At 38.8% G+C, this 17,519-nt stretch overlaps 1 protein-coding gene, 1 non-coding gene and 16 pseudogenes across 2 annotated transcripts in view; all 18 read left to right on the plus strand.

The window, feature by feature from the left end:
* Nucleotides 1-17,519, plus strand: part of LOC127934946 (E3 SUMO-protein ligase ZBED1) — a 157,632-nt gene that overhangs the window by 41,550 nt on the left and 98,563 nt on the right. The gene's annotated exons all lie outside the window — the stretch shown is intronic.
* Nucleotides 524-642, plus strand: LOC127936627 (uncharacterized; annotated as a pseudogene).
* On the plus strand, nt 1,654-1,772 carry LOC127937045 (uncharacterized; annotated as a pseudogene).
* Nucleotides 2,411-2,529, plus strand: LOC127937723 (5S ribosomal RNA). Its single transcript, XR_008148504.1, has one exon. It is a non-coding gene; the product is annotated as a 5S ribosomal RNA (ribosomal RNA).
* Nucleotides 3,598-3,716, plus strand: LOC127937895 (uncharacterized; annotated as a pseudogene).
* LOC127935991 (uncharacterized) lies at nt 4,504-4,622 on the plus strand (annotated as a pseudogene).
* LOC127937898 (uncharacterized) lies at nt 5,688-5,806 on the plus strand (annotated as a pseudogene).
* LOC127936628 (uncharacterized) lies at nt 6,591-6,709 on the plus strand (annotated as a pseudogene).
* On the plus strand, nt 7,720-7,838 carry LOC127937424 (uncharacterized; annotated as a pseudogene).
* On the plus strand, nt 8,625-8,743 carry LOC127935992 (uncharacterized; annotated as a pseudogene).
* On the plus strand, nt 9,248-9,366 carry LOC127935994 (uncharacterized; annotated as a pseudogene).
* LOC127937899 (uncharacterized) lies at nt 10,433-10,551 on the plus strand (annotated as a pseudogene).
* LOC127936629 (uncharacterized) lies at nt 11,338-11,456 on the plus strand (annotated as a pseudogene).
* Nucleotides 12,468-12,586, plus strand: LOC127937425 (uncharacterized; annotated as a pseudogene).
* On the plus strand, nt 13,663-13,781 carry LOC127935995 (uncharacterized; annotated as a pseudogene).
* On the plus strand, nt 14,848-14,966 carry LOC127937900 (uncharacterized; annotated as a pseudogene).
* On the plus strand, nt 15,752-15,870 carry LOC127936630 (uncharacterized; annotated as a pseudogene).
* On the plus strand, nt 16,881-16,999 carry LOC127937426 (uncharacterized; annotated as a pseudogene).

Genomic DNA, 17,519 nt, shown 5'->3' on the forward strand with positions numbered 1-17,519 from the left:
CCAAGGAATACCAGGTGCTTTAAGCTTTTGGAATTTTTTCACTTAGTATATAATAAATTTGGCAACAAATAGAGTCAATGCCCGATCTCTGAATATAAGCAGGTTTGGGCCAGGTTAGTACATGGATGGGAGACTGCCTGGGAATACCAGGTGCTTTAAATTTTTGGATTTTTTTCACAAATTATATAATAATCTTGCAAAAAAAAAAAAAAGAGTCAATGCCCGATCTCTGAATCTTAGCAGGTTTAGGTCTGGTTAGTACTTGGATGAGAGACCGCCAAGGAATACCAGGTGCTTTAAGCTTTTGGAATTTTTTCACTTAGTATATAATAAATTTGGCAAAAAATAGAGTCAATGCCCGATCTCTGAATATAAGCAGGTTTGGGCCAGGTTAGTACATGGATGGGAGACTGCCTGGGAATACCAGGTGCTTTAAGCTTTTGGGGTTTCTTTCCTACTTTTATAATGTACTGGCGAGTAGATTGGCTGATCTTTAAATAGCCTTCTCTTTGCAGCAGTCTTCGCTTATGGCCATACCAGCCTGGCTATGCCCGATCTTGTCTGATCTCGGAAGCTAAGCAGGTTTGGGCCTGGTTAGTGCCTGGATGGGAGACCGCCTGAGAATGCCAGGTACTCTAAGCTATTTTGAAATTTTTCACTTAGTATATAATAATTTTGCCAAAAAATAGAGTCAATGCCCGATCTCTGAATATAAGCAGGTTTGCGCCAGGTTAGTACATGGATGGGAGACTGCCTGGGAATATCAGGTGCAGAAGAAGAAGTCAATGCCCGATCTCTGAATCTTAGCAGGTTAAGGTCTGGTTAGTACTTGAATGATAGACCGCCAAGGAATACCAGGTGCTTTAAGCTTTTGGAATTTTTTCACTTAGTATATAATAAATTTGGCAAAAAATAGAGTCAGTGCCCGATCTCTGAATATAAGCAGGTTTGGGCCAGGTTAGTACATGGATGGGAGACTGCCTGGGAATACCAGGTGCTTTAAATTTTTGGATATTTTTCACAAATTATATAATAATCTTGCAAAAAAAAAAAAAAAATAGAGTCAATGCCCGATCTCTGAATCTTAGCAGGTTTAGGTCTGGTTAGTACTTGGTTGAAAGACCGCCTAGGAATACCAGGTGCTTAAAGCTTTTGGAATTTTTTCACTTAGTATATAATAAATTTGGCAAAAAATAGAGTCAATGCCCGATCTCTGAATATAAGCAGGTTTGGGCCAGGTTAGTACATGGATGGGAGACTGCCTGGGAATACCAGGTGCTTTAAATTTTTGGATATTTTTCACGAATTATATAATAATCTTGCAAAAAAAAAAAAAAAGAAGAAGTCAATGCCCGATCTCTGAATCTTAGCAGGTTAAGGTCTGGTTAGTACTTGAATGATAGACCGCCAAGGAATACCAGGTGCTTTAAGCTTTTGGAATTTTTTCACTTAGTATATAATAAATTTGGCAAAAAATAGAGTCAATGCCCGATCTCTGAACAAAAGCAGGTTTGGGCCAGGTTAGTACTTGGATGAGAGACCGCCTAGGAATACCAGGTGCTTTAAGCTTTTGGGGTTTCTTTCCTACTTTTATAATGTACTGGCGAGTAGATTGGCTGATCTTTAAATAGCCTTCTCTTTGCAGCAGTCTTCGCTTAGGGCCATACCAGCCTGGCTATGCCCGATCTTGTCTGATCTCGGAAGCTAAGCAGGTTTGTGCCTGGTTAGTGCCTGGATGGGAGACCGCCTGAGAATGCCAGGTACTCTAAGCTTTTTTGAAATTTTTCACTTAGTATATAATAATTTTGCCAAAAAATAGAGTCAATGCCCGATCTCTGAATCTTAGCAGGTTTAGGTCTGGTTAGTACTTGGTTGAAAGACCGCCTAGGAATACCAGGTGCTTAAAGCTTTTGGAATTTTTCACTTAGTATATAATAAATTTGGCAAAAAATAGAGTCAATGCCCGATCTCTGAATATAAGCAGGTTTGGGCCAGGTTAGTACATGGATGGGAGACTGCCTGGGAATACCAGGTGCTTTAAATTTTTGGATATTTTTCACGAATTATATAATAATCTTGCAAAAAAAAAAAAAAAGAAGAAATCAATGCCCGATCTCTGAATCTTAGCAGGTTAAGGTCTGGTTAGTTCTTGAATGATAGACCGCCAAGGAATACCAGGTGCTTTAAGCTTTTGGAATTTTTTCACTTAGTATATAATAAATTTGGCAAAAAATAGAGTCAATGCCCGATCTCTGAATATAAGCAGGTTTGGGCCAGGTTAGTACTTGGATGAGAGACCGCCTAGGAATACCAGGTGCTTTAAGCTTTTGGGGTTTCTTTCCTACTTTTATAATGTACTGGCGAGTAGATTGGCTGATCTTTAAATAGCCTTCTCTTTGCAGCAGTCTTCGCTTATGGCCATACCAGCCTGGCTATGCCCGATCTTGTCTGATCTCGGAAGCTAAGCAGGTTTGGGCCTGGTTAGTGCCTGGATGGGAGACCGCCTGGGAATACCAGGTACTGTAAGCTTTTTTGAAATTTTTCACTTAGTATATAATAATTTTGCCAAAAAATAGAGTCAATGCCCGATCTCTGAATATAAGCAGGTTTGCGCCAGGTTAGTACATGGATGGGAGACTGCCTGGGAATATCAGGTGCTTTAAATTTTTGGATATTTTTCACGAATTATATAATAATCTTGCAAAAAAAAAAAAAAAAAAAAAAAAAGAGTCAATGCCCGATCTCTGAATCTTAGCAGGTTTAGGTCTGGTTAGTACTTGGATGAGAGACCGCCAAGGAATACCAGGTGCTTTAAGCTTTTGGAATTTTTTCACTTAGTATATAATAAATTTGGCAACAAATAGAGTCAATGCCCGATCTCTGAATATAAGCAGGTTTGGGCCAGGTTAGTACATGGATGGGAGACTGCCTGGGAATACCAGGTGCTTTAAATTTTTGGATTTTTTTCACAAATTATATAATAATCTTGCAAAAAAAAAAAAAAAGAGTCAATGCCCGATCTCTGAATCTTAGCAGGTTTAGGTCTGGTTAGTACTTGGATGAGAGACCGCCAAGGAATACCAGGTGCTTTAAGCTTTTGGAATTTTTTCACTTAGTATATAATAAATTTGGCAAAAAATAGAGTCAATGCCCGATCTCTGAATATAAGCAGGTTTGGGCCAGGTTAGTACATGGATGGGAGACTGCCTGGGAATACCAGGTGCTTTAAATTTTTGGATATTTTTCACGAATTATATAATAATCTTGCAAAAAAAAAAAAAAGAAGAAATCAATGCCCGATCTCTGAATCTTAGCAGGTTAAGGTCTGGTTAGTACTTGAATGATAGACCGCCAAGGAATACCAGGTGCTTTAAGCTTTTGGAATTTTTTCACTTAGTATATAATAAATTTGGCAAAAAATAGAGTCAATGCCCGATCTCTGAATATAAGCAGGTTTGGGCCAGGTTAGTACTTGGATGAGAGACCGCCTAGGAATACCAGGTGCTTTAAGCTTTTGGGGTTTCTTTCCTACTTTTATAATGTACTGGCGAGTAGATTGGCTGATCTTTAAATAGCCTTCTCTTTGCAGCAGTCTTCGCTTATGGCCATACCAGCCTGGCTATGCCCGATCTTGTCTGATCTCGTAAGCTAAGCAGGTTTGGGCCTGGTTAGTGCCTGGATGGGAGACCGCCTGGGAATACCAGGTACTGTAAGCTTTTTTGAAATTTTTCACTTAGTATATAATAATTTTGCCAAAAAATTGAGTCAATGCCCGATCTCTGAATATAAGCAGGTTTGCGCCAGGTTAGTACATGGATGGGAGACTGCCTGGGAATATCAGGTGCTTTAAATTTTTGGATATTTTTCACGAATTATATAATAATCTGGCAAAAAAAAAAAAAAAAAAAAAAAAAAAGAGTCAATGCCCGATCTCTGAATCTTAGCAGGTTTAGGTCTGGTTAGTACTTGGATGAGAGACCGCCAAGGAATACCAGGTGCTTTAAGCTTTTGGAATTTTTTCACTTAGTATATAATAAATTTGGCAACAAATAGAGTCAATGCCCGATCTCTGAATATAAGCAGGTTTGGGCCAGGTTAGTACATGGATGGGAGACTGCCTGGGAATACCAGGTGCTTTAAATTTTTGGATTTTTTTCACAAATTATATAATAATCTTGCAAAAAAAAAAAAAGAGTCAATGCCCGATCTCTGAATCTTAGCAGGTTTAGGTCTGGTTAGTACTTGGATGAGAGACCGCCAAGGAATACCAGGTGCTTTAAGCTTTTGGAATTTTTTCACTTAGTATATAATAAATTTGGCAAAAAATAGAGTCAATGCCCGATCTCTGAATATAAGCAGGTTTGGGCCAGGTTAGTACTTGGATGAGAGACCGCCTAGGAATACCAGGTGCTTTAAGCTTTTGGGGTTTCTTTCCTACTTTTATAATGTACTGGCGAGTAGATTGGCTGATCTTTAAATAGCCTTCTCTTTGCAGCAGTCTTCGCTTATGGCCATACCAGCCTGGCTATGCCCGATCTTGTCTGATCTCGGAAGCTAAGCAGGTTTGGGCCTGGTTAGTGCCTGGATGGGAGACCGCCTGGGAATGCCAGGTACTCTAAGCTTTTTTGAAATTTTTCACTTAGTATATAATAATTTTGCCAAAAAATAGAGTCAATGCACGATCTCTGAATATAAGCAGGTTTGCGCCAGGTTAGTACATGGATGGGAGACTGCCTGGGAATATCAGGTGCTTTAAATTTTTGGATATTTTTCACGAATTATATAATAATCTTGCAAAAAAAAAAAAAAAAAAAAGAGTCAATGCCCGATCTCTGAATCTTAGCAGGTTTAGGTCTGGTTAGTACTTGGATGAGAGACCGCCAAGGAATACCAGGTGCTTTAAGCTTTTGGAATTTTTTCACTTAGTATATAATAAATTTGGCAAAAAATAGAGTCAGTGCCCGATCTCTGAATATAAGCAGGTTTGGGCCAGGTTAGTACATGGATGGGAGACTGCCTGGGAATGCCAGGTGCTTTAAATTTTTGGATATTTTTCACAAATTATATAATAATCTTGCAAAAAAAAAAAAAAAAATAGAGTCAATGCCCGATCTCTGAATCTTAGCAGGTTTAGGTCTGGTTAGTACTTGGTTGAAAGACCGCCTAGGAATACCAGGTGCTTAAAGCTTTTGGAATTTTTCACTTAGTATATAATAAATTTGGCAAAAAATAGAGTCAATGCCCGATCTCTGAATATAAGCAGGTTTGGGCCAGGTTAGTACATGGATGGGAGACTGCCTGGGAATACCAGGTGCTTTAAATTTTTGGATATTTTTCACGAATTATATAATAATCTTGCAAAAAAAAAAAAAGAAGAAATCAATGCCCGATCTCTGAATCTTAGCAGGTTAAGGTCTGGTTAGTACTTGAATGATAGACCGCCAAGGAATACCAGGTGCTTTAAGCTTTTGGAATTTTTTCACTTAGTATATAATAAATTTGGCAAAAAATAGAGTCAATGCCCGATCTCTGAATATAAGCAGGTTTGGGCCAGGTTAGTACTTGGATGAGAGACCGCCTAGGAATACCAGGTGCTTTAAGCTTTTGGGGTTTCTTTCCTACTTTTATAATGTACTGGCGAGTAGATTGGCTGATCTTTAAATAGCCTTCTCTTTGCAGCAGTCTTCGCTTATGGCCATACCAGCCTGGCTATGCCCGATCTTGTCTGATCTCGTAAGCTAAGCAGGTTTGGGCCTGGTTAGTGCCTGGATGGGAGACCGCCTGGGAATACCAGGTACTGTAAGCTTTTTTGAAATTTTTCACTTAGTATATAATAATTTTGCCAAAAAATAGAGTCAATGCCCGATCTCTGAATATAAGCAGGTTTGCGCCAGGTTAGTACATGGATGGGAGACTGCCTGGGAATATCAGGTGCTTTAAATTTTTGGATATTTTTCACGAATTATATAATAATCTTGCAAAAAAAAAAAAAAAAAAAAAAAAGAGTCAATGCCCGATCTCTGAATCTTAGCAGGTTTAGGTCTGGTTAGTACTTGGATGAGAGACCGCCAAGGAATACCAGGTGCTTTAAGCTTTTGGAATTTTTTCACTTAGTATATAATAAATTTGGCAACAAATAGAGTCAATGCCCGATCTCTGAATATAAGCAGGTTTGGGCCAGGTTAGTACATGGATGGGAGACTGCCTGGGAATACCAGGTGCTTTAAATTTTTGGATTTTTTTCACAAATTATATAATAATCTTGCAAAAAAAAAAAAAGAGTCAATGCCCGATCTCTGAATCTTAGCAGGTTTAGGTCTGGTTAGTACTTGGATGAGAGACCGCCAAGGAATACCAGGTGCTTTAAGCTTTTGGAATTTTTTCACTTAGTATATAATAAATTTGGCAAAAAATAGAGTCAATGCCCGATCTCTGAATATAAGCAGGTTTGGGCCAGGTTAGTACATGGATGGGAGACTGCCTGGGAATACCAGGTGCTTTAAGCTTTTGGGGTTTCTTTCCTACTTTTATAATGTACTGGCGAGTAGATTGGCTGATCTTTAAATAGCCTTCTCTTTGCAGCAGTCTTCGCTTATGGCCATACCAGCCTGGCTATGCCCGATCTTGTCTGATCTCGGAAGCTAAGCAGGTTTGGGCCTGGTTAGTGCCTGGATGGGAGACCGCCTGAGAATGCCAGGTACTCTAAGCTATTTTGAAATTTTTCACTTAGTATATAATAATTTTGCCAAAAAATAGAGTCAATGCCCGATCTCTGAATATAAGCAGGTTTGCGCCAGGTTAGTACATGGATGGGAGACTGCCTGGGAATATCAGGTGCAGAAGAAGAAGTCAATGCCCGATCTCTGAATCTTAGCAGGTTAAGGTCTGGTTAGTACTTGAATGATAGACCGCCAAGGAATACCAGGTGCTTTAAGCTTTTGGAATTTTTTCACTTAGTATATAATAAATTTGGCAAAAAATAGAGTCAGTGCCCGATCTCTGAATATAAGCAGGTTTGGGCCAGGTTAGTACATGGATGGGAGACTGCCTGGGAATACCAGGTGCTTTAAATTTTTGGATATTTTTCACAAATTATATAATAATCTTGCAAAAAAAAAAAAAAATAGAGTCAATGCCCGATCTCTGAATCTTAGCAGGTTTAGGTCTGGTTAGTACTTGGTTGAAAGACCGCCTAGGAATACCAGGTGCTTAAAGCTTTTGGAATTTTTTCACTTAGTATATAATAAATTTGGCAAAAAATAGAGTCAATGCCCGATCTCTGAATATAAGCAGGTTTGGGCCAGGTTAGTACATGGATGGGAGACTGCCTGGGAATACCAGGTGCTTTAAATTTTTGGATATTTTTCACGAATTATATAATAATCTTGCAAAAAAAAAAAAAAAGAAGAAGTCAATGCCCGATCTCTGAATCTTAGCAGGTTAAGGTCTGGTTAGTACTTGAATGATAGACCGCCAAGGAATACCAGGTGCTTTAAGCTTTTGGAATTTTTTCACTTAGTATATAATAAATTTGGCAAAAAATAGAGTCAATGCCCGATCTCTGAACAAAAGCAGGTTTGGGCCAGGTTAGTACTTGGATGAGAGACCGCCTAGGAATACCAGGTGCTTTAAGCTTTTGGGGTTTCTTTCCTACTTTTATAATGTACTGGCGAGTAGATTGGCTGATCTTTAAATAGCCTTCTCTTTGCAGCAGTCTTCGCTTAGGGCCATACCAGCCTGGCTATGCCCGATCTTGTCTGATCTCGGAAGCTAAGCAGGTTTGTGCCTGGTTAGTGCCTGGATGGGAGACTGCCTGAGAATGCCAGGTACTCTAAGCTTTTTTGAAATTTTTCACTTAGTATATAATAATTTTGCCAAAAAATAGAGTCAATGCCCGATCTCTGAATATAAGCAGGTTTGCGCCAGGTTAGTACATGGATGGGAGACTGCCTGGGAATATCAGGTGCTTTAAATTTTTGGATATTTTTCACGAATTATATAATAATCTTGCAAAAAAAAAAAAAAAAAAGAGTCAATGCCCGATCTCTGAATTTTAGCAGGTTTAGGTCTAGTTAGTACTTGGATGAGAGACCGCCAAGGAATACCAGGTGCTTTAAGCTTTTGGAATTTTTTCACTTAGTATATAATAAATTTGGCAAAAAATAGAGTCAATGCCCGATCTCTGAATATAAGCAGGTTTGGGCCAGGTTAGTACATGGATGGGAGACTGCCTGGGAATACCAGGTGCTTTAAATTTTTGGATATTTTTCACGAATTATATAATAATCTTGCAAAAAAAAAAAAAAAAAGAAGAAGTCAATGCCCGATCTCTGAATCTTAGCAGGTTAAGGTCTGGTTAGTACTTGAATGATAGACCGCCAAGGAATACCAGGTGCTTTAAGCTTTTGGAATTTTTTCACTTAGTATATAATAAATTTGCCAAAAAATAGAGTCAATGCCCGATCTCTGAATATAAGCAGGTTTGGGCCAGGTTAGTACTTGGATGAGAGACCGCCTAGGAATACCAGGTGCTTTAAGCTTTTGGGGTTTCTTTCCTACTTTTATAATGTACTGGCGAGTAGATTGGCTGATCTTTAAATAGCCTTCTCTTTGCAGCAGTCTTCGCTTATGGCCATACCAGCCTGGCTATGCCCGATCTTGTCTGATCTCGGAAGCTAAGCAGGTTTGGGCCTGGTTAGTGCCTGGATGGGAGACCGCCTGGGAATGCCAGGTACTCTAAGCTATTTTGAAATTTTTCACTTAGTATATAATAATTTTGCCAAAAAATAGAGTCAATGCCCGATCTCTGAATATAAGCAGGTTTGCGCCAGGTTAGTACATGGATGGGAGACTGCCTGGGAATACCAGGTGCTTTAAATTTTTGGATATTTTTCACGAATTATATAATAATCTTGCAAAAAAAAAAAAAAAAGAAGAAGTCAATGCCCGATCTCTGAATCTTAGCAGGTTAAGGTCTGGTTAGTACTTGAATGATAGACCGCCAAGGAATACCAGGTGCTTTAAGCTTTTGGAATTTTTTCACTTAGTATATAATAAATTTGGCAAAAAATAGAGTCAATGCCCGATCTCTGAATATAAGCAGGTTTGGGCCAGGTTAGTACTTGGATGAGAGACCGCCTAGGAATACCAGGTGCTTTAAGCTTTTGGGGTTTCTTTCCTACTTTTATAATGTACTGGCGAGTAGATTGGCTGATCTTTAAATAGCCTTCTCTTTGCAGCAGTCTTCGCTTATGGCCATACCAGCCTGGCTATGCCCGATCTTGTCTGATCTCGGAAGCTAAGCAGGTTTGGGCCTGGTTAGTGCCTGGATGGGAGACCGCCTGGGAATGCCAGGTACTCTAAGCTTTTTTGAAATTTTTCACTTAGTATATAATAATTTTGCCAAAAAATAGAGTCAATGCACGATCTCTGAATATAAGCAGGTTTGCGCCAGGTTAGTACATGGATGGGAGACTGCCTGGGAATATCAGGTGCTTTAAATTTTTGGATATTTTTCACGAATTATATAATAATCTTGCAAAAAAAAAAAAAAAAAAAAGAGTCAATGCCCGATCTCTGAATCTTAGCAGGTTTAGGTCTGGTTAGTACTTGGATGAGAGACCGCCAAGGAATACCAGGTGCTTTAAGCTTTTGGAATTTTTTCACTTAGTATATAATAAATTTGGCAAAAAATAGAGTCAGTGCCCGATCTCTGAATATAAGCAGGTTTGGGCCAGGTTAGTACATGGATGGGAGACTGCCTGGGAATGCCAGGTGCTTTAAATTTTTGGATATTTTTCACAAATTATATAATAATCTTGCAAAAAAAAAAAAAAAAAATAGAGTCAATGCCCGATCTCTGAATCTTAGCAGGTTTAGGTCTGGTTAGTACTTGGTTGAAAGACCGCCTAGGAATACCAGGTGCTTAAAGCTTTTGGAATTTTTCACTTAGTATATAATAAATTTGGCAAAAAATAGAGTCAATGCCCGATCTCTGAATATAAGCAGGTTTGGGCCAGGTTAGTACATGGATGGGAGACTGCCTGGGAATACCAGGTGCTTTAAATTTTTGGATATTTTTCACGAATTATATAATAATCTTGCAAAAAAAAAAAAAGAAGAAATCAATGCCCGATCTCTGAATCTTAGCAGGTTAAGGTCTGGTTAGTACTTGAATGATAGACCGCCAAGGAATACCAGGTGCTTTAAGCTTTTGGAATTTTTTCACTTAGTATATAATAAATTTGGCAAAAAATAGAGTCAATGCCCGATCTCTGAATATAAGCAGGTTTGGGCCAGGTTAGTACTTGGATGAGAGACCGCCTAGGAATACCAGGTGCTTTAAGCTTTTGGGGTTTCTTTCCTACTTTTATAATGTACTGGCGAGTAGATTGGCTGATCTTTAAATAGCCTTCTCTTTGCAGCAGTCTTCGCTTATGGCCATACCAGCCTGGCTATGCCCGATCTTGTCTGATCTCGTAAGCTAAGCAGGTTTGGGCCTGGTTAGTGCCTGGATGGGAGACCGCCTGGGAATACCAGGTACTGTAAGCTTTTTTGAAATTTTTCACTTAGTATATAATAATTTTGCCAAAAAATAGAGTCAATGCCCGATCTCTGAATATAAGCAGGTTTGCGCCAGGTTAGTACATGGATGGGAGACTGCCTGGGAATATCAGGTGCTTTAAATTTTTGGATATTTTTCACGAATTATATAATAATCTTGCAAAAAAAAAAAAAAAAAAAAAAAAGAGTCAATGCCCGATCTCTGAATCTTAGCAGGTTTAGGTCTGGTTAGTACTTGGATGAGAGACCGCCAAGGAATACCAGGTGCTTTAAGCTTTTGGAATTTTTTCACTTAGTATATAATAAATTTGGCAACAAATAGAGTCAATGCCCGATCTCTGAATATAAGCAGGTTTGGGCCAGGTTAGTACATGGATGGGAGACTGCCTGGGAATACCAGGTGCTTTAAATTTTTGGATTTTTTTCACAAATTATATAATAATCTTGCAAAAAAAAAAAAAAAGAGTCAATGCCCGATCTCTGAATCTTAGCAGGTTTAGGTCTGGTTAGTACTTGGATGAGAGACCGCCAAGGAATACCAGGTGCTTTAAGCTTTTGGAATTTTTTCACTTAGTATATAATAAATTTGGCAAAAAATAGAGTCAATGCCCGATCTCTGAATATAAGCAGGTTTGGGCCAGGTTAGTACATGGATGGGAGACTGCCTGGGAATACCAGGTGCTTTAAGCTTTTGGGGTTTCTTTCCTACTTTTATAATGTACTGGCGAGTAGATTGGCTGATCTTTAAATAGCCTTCTCTTTGCAGCAGTCTTCGCTTATGGCCATACCAGCCTGGCTATGCCCGATCTTGTCTGATCTCGGAAGCTAAGCAGGTTTGGGCCTGGTTAGTGCCTGGATGGGAGACCGCCTGAGAATGCCAGGTACTCTAAGCTATTTTGAAATTTTTCACTTAGTATATAATAATTTTGCCAAAAAATAGAGTCAATGCCCGATCTCTGAATATAAGCAGGTTTGCGCCAGGTTAGTACATGGATGGGAGACTGCCTGGGAATATCAGGTGCAGAAGAAGAAGTCAATGCCCGATCTCTGAATCTTAGCAGGTTAAGGTCTGGTTAGTACTTGAATGATAGACCGCCAAGGAATACCAGGTGCTTTAAGCTTTTGGAATTTTTTCACTTAGTATATAATAAATTTGGCAAAAAATAGAGTCAGTGCCCGATCTCTGAATATAAGCAGGTTTGGGCCAGGTTAGTACATGGATGGGAGACTGCCTGGGAATACCAGGTGCTTTAAATTTTTGGATATTTTTCACAAATTATATAATAATCTTGCAAAAAAAAAAAAAAATAGAGTCAATGCCCGATCTCTGAATCTTAGCAGGTTTAGGTCTGGTTAGTACTTGGTTGAAAGACCGCCTAGGAATACCAGGTGCTTAAAGCTTTTGGAATTTTTTCACTTAGTATATAATAAATTTGGCAAAAAATAGAGTCAATGCCCGATCTCTGAATATAAGCAGGTTTGGGCCAGGTTAGTACATGGATGGGAGACTGCCTGGGAATACCAGGTGCTTTAAATTTTTGGATATTTTTCACGAATTATATAATAATCTTGCAAAAAAAAAAAAAAAAGAAGAAGTCAATGCCCGATCTCTGAATCTTAGCAGGTTAAGGTCTGGTTAGTACTTGAATGATAGACCGCCAAGGAATACCAGGTGCTTTAAGCTTTTGGAATTTTTTCACTTAGTATATAATAAATTTGGCAAAAAATAGAGTCAATGCCCGATCTCTGAACAAAAGCAGGTTTGGGCCAGGTTAGTACTTGGATGAGAGACCGCCTAGGAATACCAGGTGCTTTAAGCTTTTGGGGTTTCTTTCCTACTTTTATAATGTACTGGCGAGTAGATTGGCTGATCTTTAAATAGCCTTCTCTTTGCAGCAGTCTTCGCTTAGGGCCATACCAGCCTGGCTATGCCCGATCTTGTCTGATCTCGGAAGCTAAGCAGGTTTGTGCCTGGTTAGTGCCTGGATGGGAGACTGCCTGAGAATGCCAGGTACTCTAAGCTTTTTTGAAATTTTTCACTTAGTATATAATAATTTTGCCAAAAAATAGAGTCAATGCCCGATCTCTGAATATAAGCAGGTTTGCGCCAGGTTAGTACATGGATGGGAGACTGCCTGGGAATATCAGGTGCTTTAAATTTTTGGATATTTTTCACGAATTATATAATAATCTTGCAAAAAAAAAAAAAAAAAAAAAAAAAAGAGTCAATGCCCGATCTCTGAATCTTAGCAGGTTTAGGTCTGGTTAGTACTTGGATGAGAGACCGCCAAGGAATACCAGGTGCTTTAAGCTTTTGGAATTTTTTCACTTAGTATATAATAAATTTGGCAAAAAATAGAGTCAATGCCCGATCTCTGAATATAAGCAGGTTTGGGCCAGGTTAGTACATGGATGGGAGACTGCCTGGGAATACCAGGTGCTTTAAATTTTTGGATATTTTTCACGAATTATATAATAATCTTGCAAAAAAAAAAAAAAAAAGAGTCAATGCCCGATCTCTGAATTTTAGCAGGTTTAGGTCTAGTTAGTACTTGGATGAGAGACCGCCAAGGAATACCAGGTGCTTTAAGCTTTTGGAATTTTTTCACTTAGTATATAATAAATTTGGCAAAAAATAGAGTCAATGCCCGATCTCTGAATATAAGCAGGTTTGGGCCAGGTTAGTACATGGATGGGAGACTGCCTGGGAATACCAGGTGCTTTAAATTTTTGGATATTTTTCACGAATTATATAATAATCTTGCAAAAAAAAAAAAAAAAAAAGAAGAAGTCAATGCCCGATCTCTGAATCTTAGCAGGTTAAGGTCTGGTTAGTACTTGAATGATAGACCGCCAAGGAATACCAGGTGCTTTAAGCTTTTGGAATTTTTTCACTTAGTATATAATAAATTTGCCAAAAATTAGAGTCAATGCCCGATCTCTGAATATAAGCAGGTTTGGGCCAGGTTAGTACTTGGATGAGAGACCGCCTAGGAATACCAGGTGCTTTAAGCTTTTGGGGTTTCTTTCCTACTTTTATAATGTACTGGCGAGTAGATTGGCTGATCTTTAAATAGCCTTCTCTTTGCAGCAGTCTTCGCTTATGGCCATACCAGCCTGGCTATGCCCGATCTTGTCTGATCTCGGAAGCTAAGCAGGTTTGGGCCTGGTTAGTGCCTGGATGGGAGACCGCCTGGGAATGCCAGGTACTCTAAGCTATTTTGAAATTTTTCACTTAGTATATAATAATTTTGCCAAAAAATAGAGTCAATGCCCGATCTCTGAATATAAGCAGGTTTGCGCCAGGTTAGTACATGGATGGGAGACTGCCTGGGAATATCAGGTGCTTTAAATTTTTGGATATTTTTCACGAATTATATAATAATCTTGCAAAAAAAAAAAAAAAAAAAAAGAGTCAATGCCCGATCTCTGAATCTTAGCAGGTTTAGGTCTGGTTAGTACTTGGATGAGAGACCGCCAAGGAATACCAGGTGCTTTAAGCTTTTGGAATTTTTTCACTTAGTATATAATAAATTTGGCAAAAAATAGAGTCAGTGCCCGATCTCTGAATATAAGCAGGTTTGGGCCAGGTTAGTACATGGATGGGAGACTGCCTGGGAATGCCAGGTGCTTTAAATTTTTGGATATTTTTCACAAATTATATAATAATCTTGCAAAAAAAAAAAAAAAAATAGAGTCAATGCCCGATCTCTGAATCTTAGCAGGTTTAGGTCTGGTTAGTACTTGGTTGAAAGACCGCCTAGGAATACCAGGTGCTTAAAGCTTTTGGAATTTTTCACTTAGTATATAATAAATTTGCCAAAAATTAGAGTCAATGCCCGATCTCTGAATATAAGCAGGTTTGGGCCAGGTTAGTACATGGATGGGAGACTGCCTGGGAATACCAGGTGCTTTAAATTTTTGGATATTTTTCACGAATTATATAATAATCTTGCAAAAAAAAAAAAAGAAGAAATCAATGCCCGATCTCTGAATCTTAGCAGGTTAAGGTCTGGTTAGTACTTGAATGATAGACCGCCAAGGAATACCAGGTGCTTTAAGCTTTTGGAATTTTTTCACTTAGTATATAATAAATTTGGCAAAAAATAGAGTCAATGCCCGATCTCTGAATATAAGCAGGTTTGGGCCAGGTTAGTACTTGGATGAGAGACCGCCTAGGAATACCAGGTGCTTTAAGCTTTTGGGGTTTCTTTCCTACTTTTATAATGTACTGGCGAGTAGATTGGCTGATCTTTAAATAGCCTTCTCTTTGCAGCAGTCTTCGCTTATGGCCATACCAGCCTGGCTATGCCCGATCTTGTCTGATCTCGTAAGCTAAGCAGGTTTGGGCCTGGTTAGTGCCTGGATGGGAGACCGCCTGGGAATACCAGGTACTGTAAGCTTTTTTGAAATTTTTCACTTAGTATATAATAATTTTGCCAAAAAATAGAGTCAATGCCCGATCTCTGAATATAAGCAGGTTTGCGCCAGGTTAGTACATGGATGGGAGACTGCCTGGGAATATCAGGTGCTTTAAATTTTTGGATATTTTTCACAAATTATATAATAATCTTGCAAAAAAAAAAAAAAAAAAAAAAAAGAGTCAATGCCCGATCTCTGAATCTTAGCAGGTTTAGGTCTGGTTAGTACTTGGATGAGAGACCGCCAAGGAATACCAGGTGCTTTAAGCTTTTGGAATTTTTTCACTTAGTATATAATAAATTTGGCAACAAATAGAGTCAATGCCCGATCTCTGAATATAAGCAGGTTTGGGCCAGGTTAGTACATGGATGGGAGACTGCCTGGGAATACCAGGTGCTTTAAATTTTTGGATTTTTTTCACAAATTATATAATAATCTTGCAAAAAAAAAAAAAAGAGTCAATGCCCGATCTCTGAATCTTAGCAGGTTTAGGTCTGGTTAGTACTTGGATGAGAGACCGCCAAGGAATACCAGGTGCTTTAAGCTTTTGGAATTTTTTCACTTAGTATATAATAAATTTGGCAAAAAATAGAGTCAATGCCCGATCTCTGAATATAAGCAGGTTTGGGCCAGGTTAGTACATGGATGGGAGACTGCCTGGGAATACCAGGTGCTTTAAGCTTTTGGGGTTTCTTTCCTACTTTTATAATGTACTGGCGAGTAGATTGGCTGATCTTTAAATAGCCTTCTCTTTGCAGCAGTCTTCGCTTATGGCCATACCAGCCTGGCTATGCCCGATCTTGTCTGATCTCGGAAGCTAAGCAGGTTTGGGCCTGGTTAGTGCCTGGATGGGAGACCGCCTGAGAATGCCAGGTACTCTAAGCTATTTTGAAATTTTTCACTTAGTATATAATAATTTTGCCAAAAAATAGAGTCAATGCCCGATCTCTGAATATAAGCAGGTTTGCGCCAGGTTAGTACATGGATGGGAGACTGCCTGGGAATATCAGGTGCAGAAGAAGAAGTCAATGCCCGATCTCTGAATCTTAGCAGGTTAAGGTCTGGTTAGTACTTGAATGATAGACCGCCAAGGAATACCAGGTGCTTTAAGCTTTTGGAATTTTTTCACTTAGTATATAATAAATTTGGCAAAAAATAGAGTCAGTGCCCGATCTCTGAATATAAGCAGGTTTGGGCCAGGTTAGTACATGGATGGGAGACTGCCTGGGAATACCAGGTGCTTTAAATTTTTGGATATTTTTCACAAATTATATAATAATCTTGCAAAAAAAAAAAAAAAATAGAGTCAATGCCCGATCTCTGAATCTTAGAAGGTTTAGGTCTGGTTAGTACTTGGTTGAAAGACCGCCTAGGAATACCAGGTGCTTAAAGCTTTTGGAATTTTTTCACTTAGTATATAATAAATTTGGCAAAAAATAGAGTCAATGCCCGATCTCTGAATATAAGCAGGTTTGGGCCAGGTTAGTACATGGATGGGAGACTGCCTGGGAATACCAGGTGCTTTAAATTTTTGGATATTTTTCACGAATTATATAATAATCTTGCAAAAAAAAAAAAAAGAAGAAGTCAATGCCCGATCTCTGAATCTTAGCAGGTTAAGGTCTGGTTAGTACTTGAATGATAGACCGCCAAGGAATACCAGGTGCTTTAAGCTTTTGGAATTTTTTCACTTAGTATATAATAAATTTGGCAAAAAATAGAGTCAATGCCCGATCTCTGAACAAAAGCAGGTTTGGGCCAGGTTAGTACTTGGATGAGAGACCGCCTAGGAATACCAGGTGCTTTAAGCTTTTGGGGTTTCTTTCCTACTTTTATAATGTACTGGCGAGTAGATTGGCTGATCTTTAAATAGCCTTCTCTTTGCAGCAGTCTTCGCTTAGGGCCATACCAGCCTGGCTATGCCCGATCTTGTCTGATCTCGGAAGCTAAGCAGGTTTGTGCCTGGTTAGTGCCTGGATGGGAGACTGCCTGAGAATGCCAGGTACTCTAAGCTTTTTTGAAATTTTTCACTTAGTATATAATAATTTTGCCAAAAAATAGAGTCAATGCCCGATCTCTGAATATAAGCAGGTTTGCGCCAGGTTAGTACATGGATGGGAGACTGCCTGGGAATATCAGGTGCTTTAAATTTTTGGATATTTTTCACGAATTATATAATAATCTTGCAAAAAAAAAAAAAAAAAAAAAAAAAGAGTCAATGCCCGATCTCTGAATCTTAGCAGGTTTAGGTCTGGTTAGTACTTGGATGAGAGACCGCCAAGGAATACCAGGTGCTTTAAGCTTTTGGAATTTTTTCACTTAGTATATAATAAATTTGGCAAAAAATAGAGTCAATGCCCGATCTCTGAATATAAGCAGCTTTGGGCCAGGTTAGTACATGGATGGGAGACTGCCTGGGAATACCAGGTGCTTTAAATTTTTGGATATTTTTCACAAATTATATAATAATCTTGCAAAAAAAAAAAAAAAAAGAGTCAATGCCCGATCTCTGAATTTTAGCAGGTTTAGGTCTA

The sequence above is a fragment of the Carassius gibelio genome, chromosome A19 (genome assembly GCF_023724105.1).
Source record: "Carassius gibelio isolate Cgi1373 ecotype wild population from Czech Republic chromosome A19, carGib1.2-hapl.c, whole genome shotgun sequence".
Classification (NCBI taxonomy): Eukaryota; Metazoa; Chordata; class Actinopteri; order Cypriniformes; family Cyprinidae; genus Carassius; species Carassius gibelio.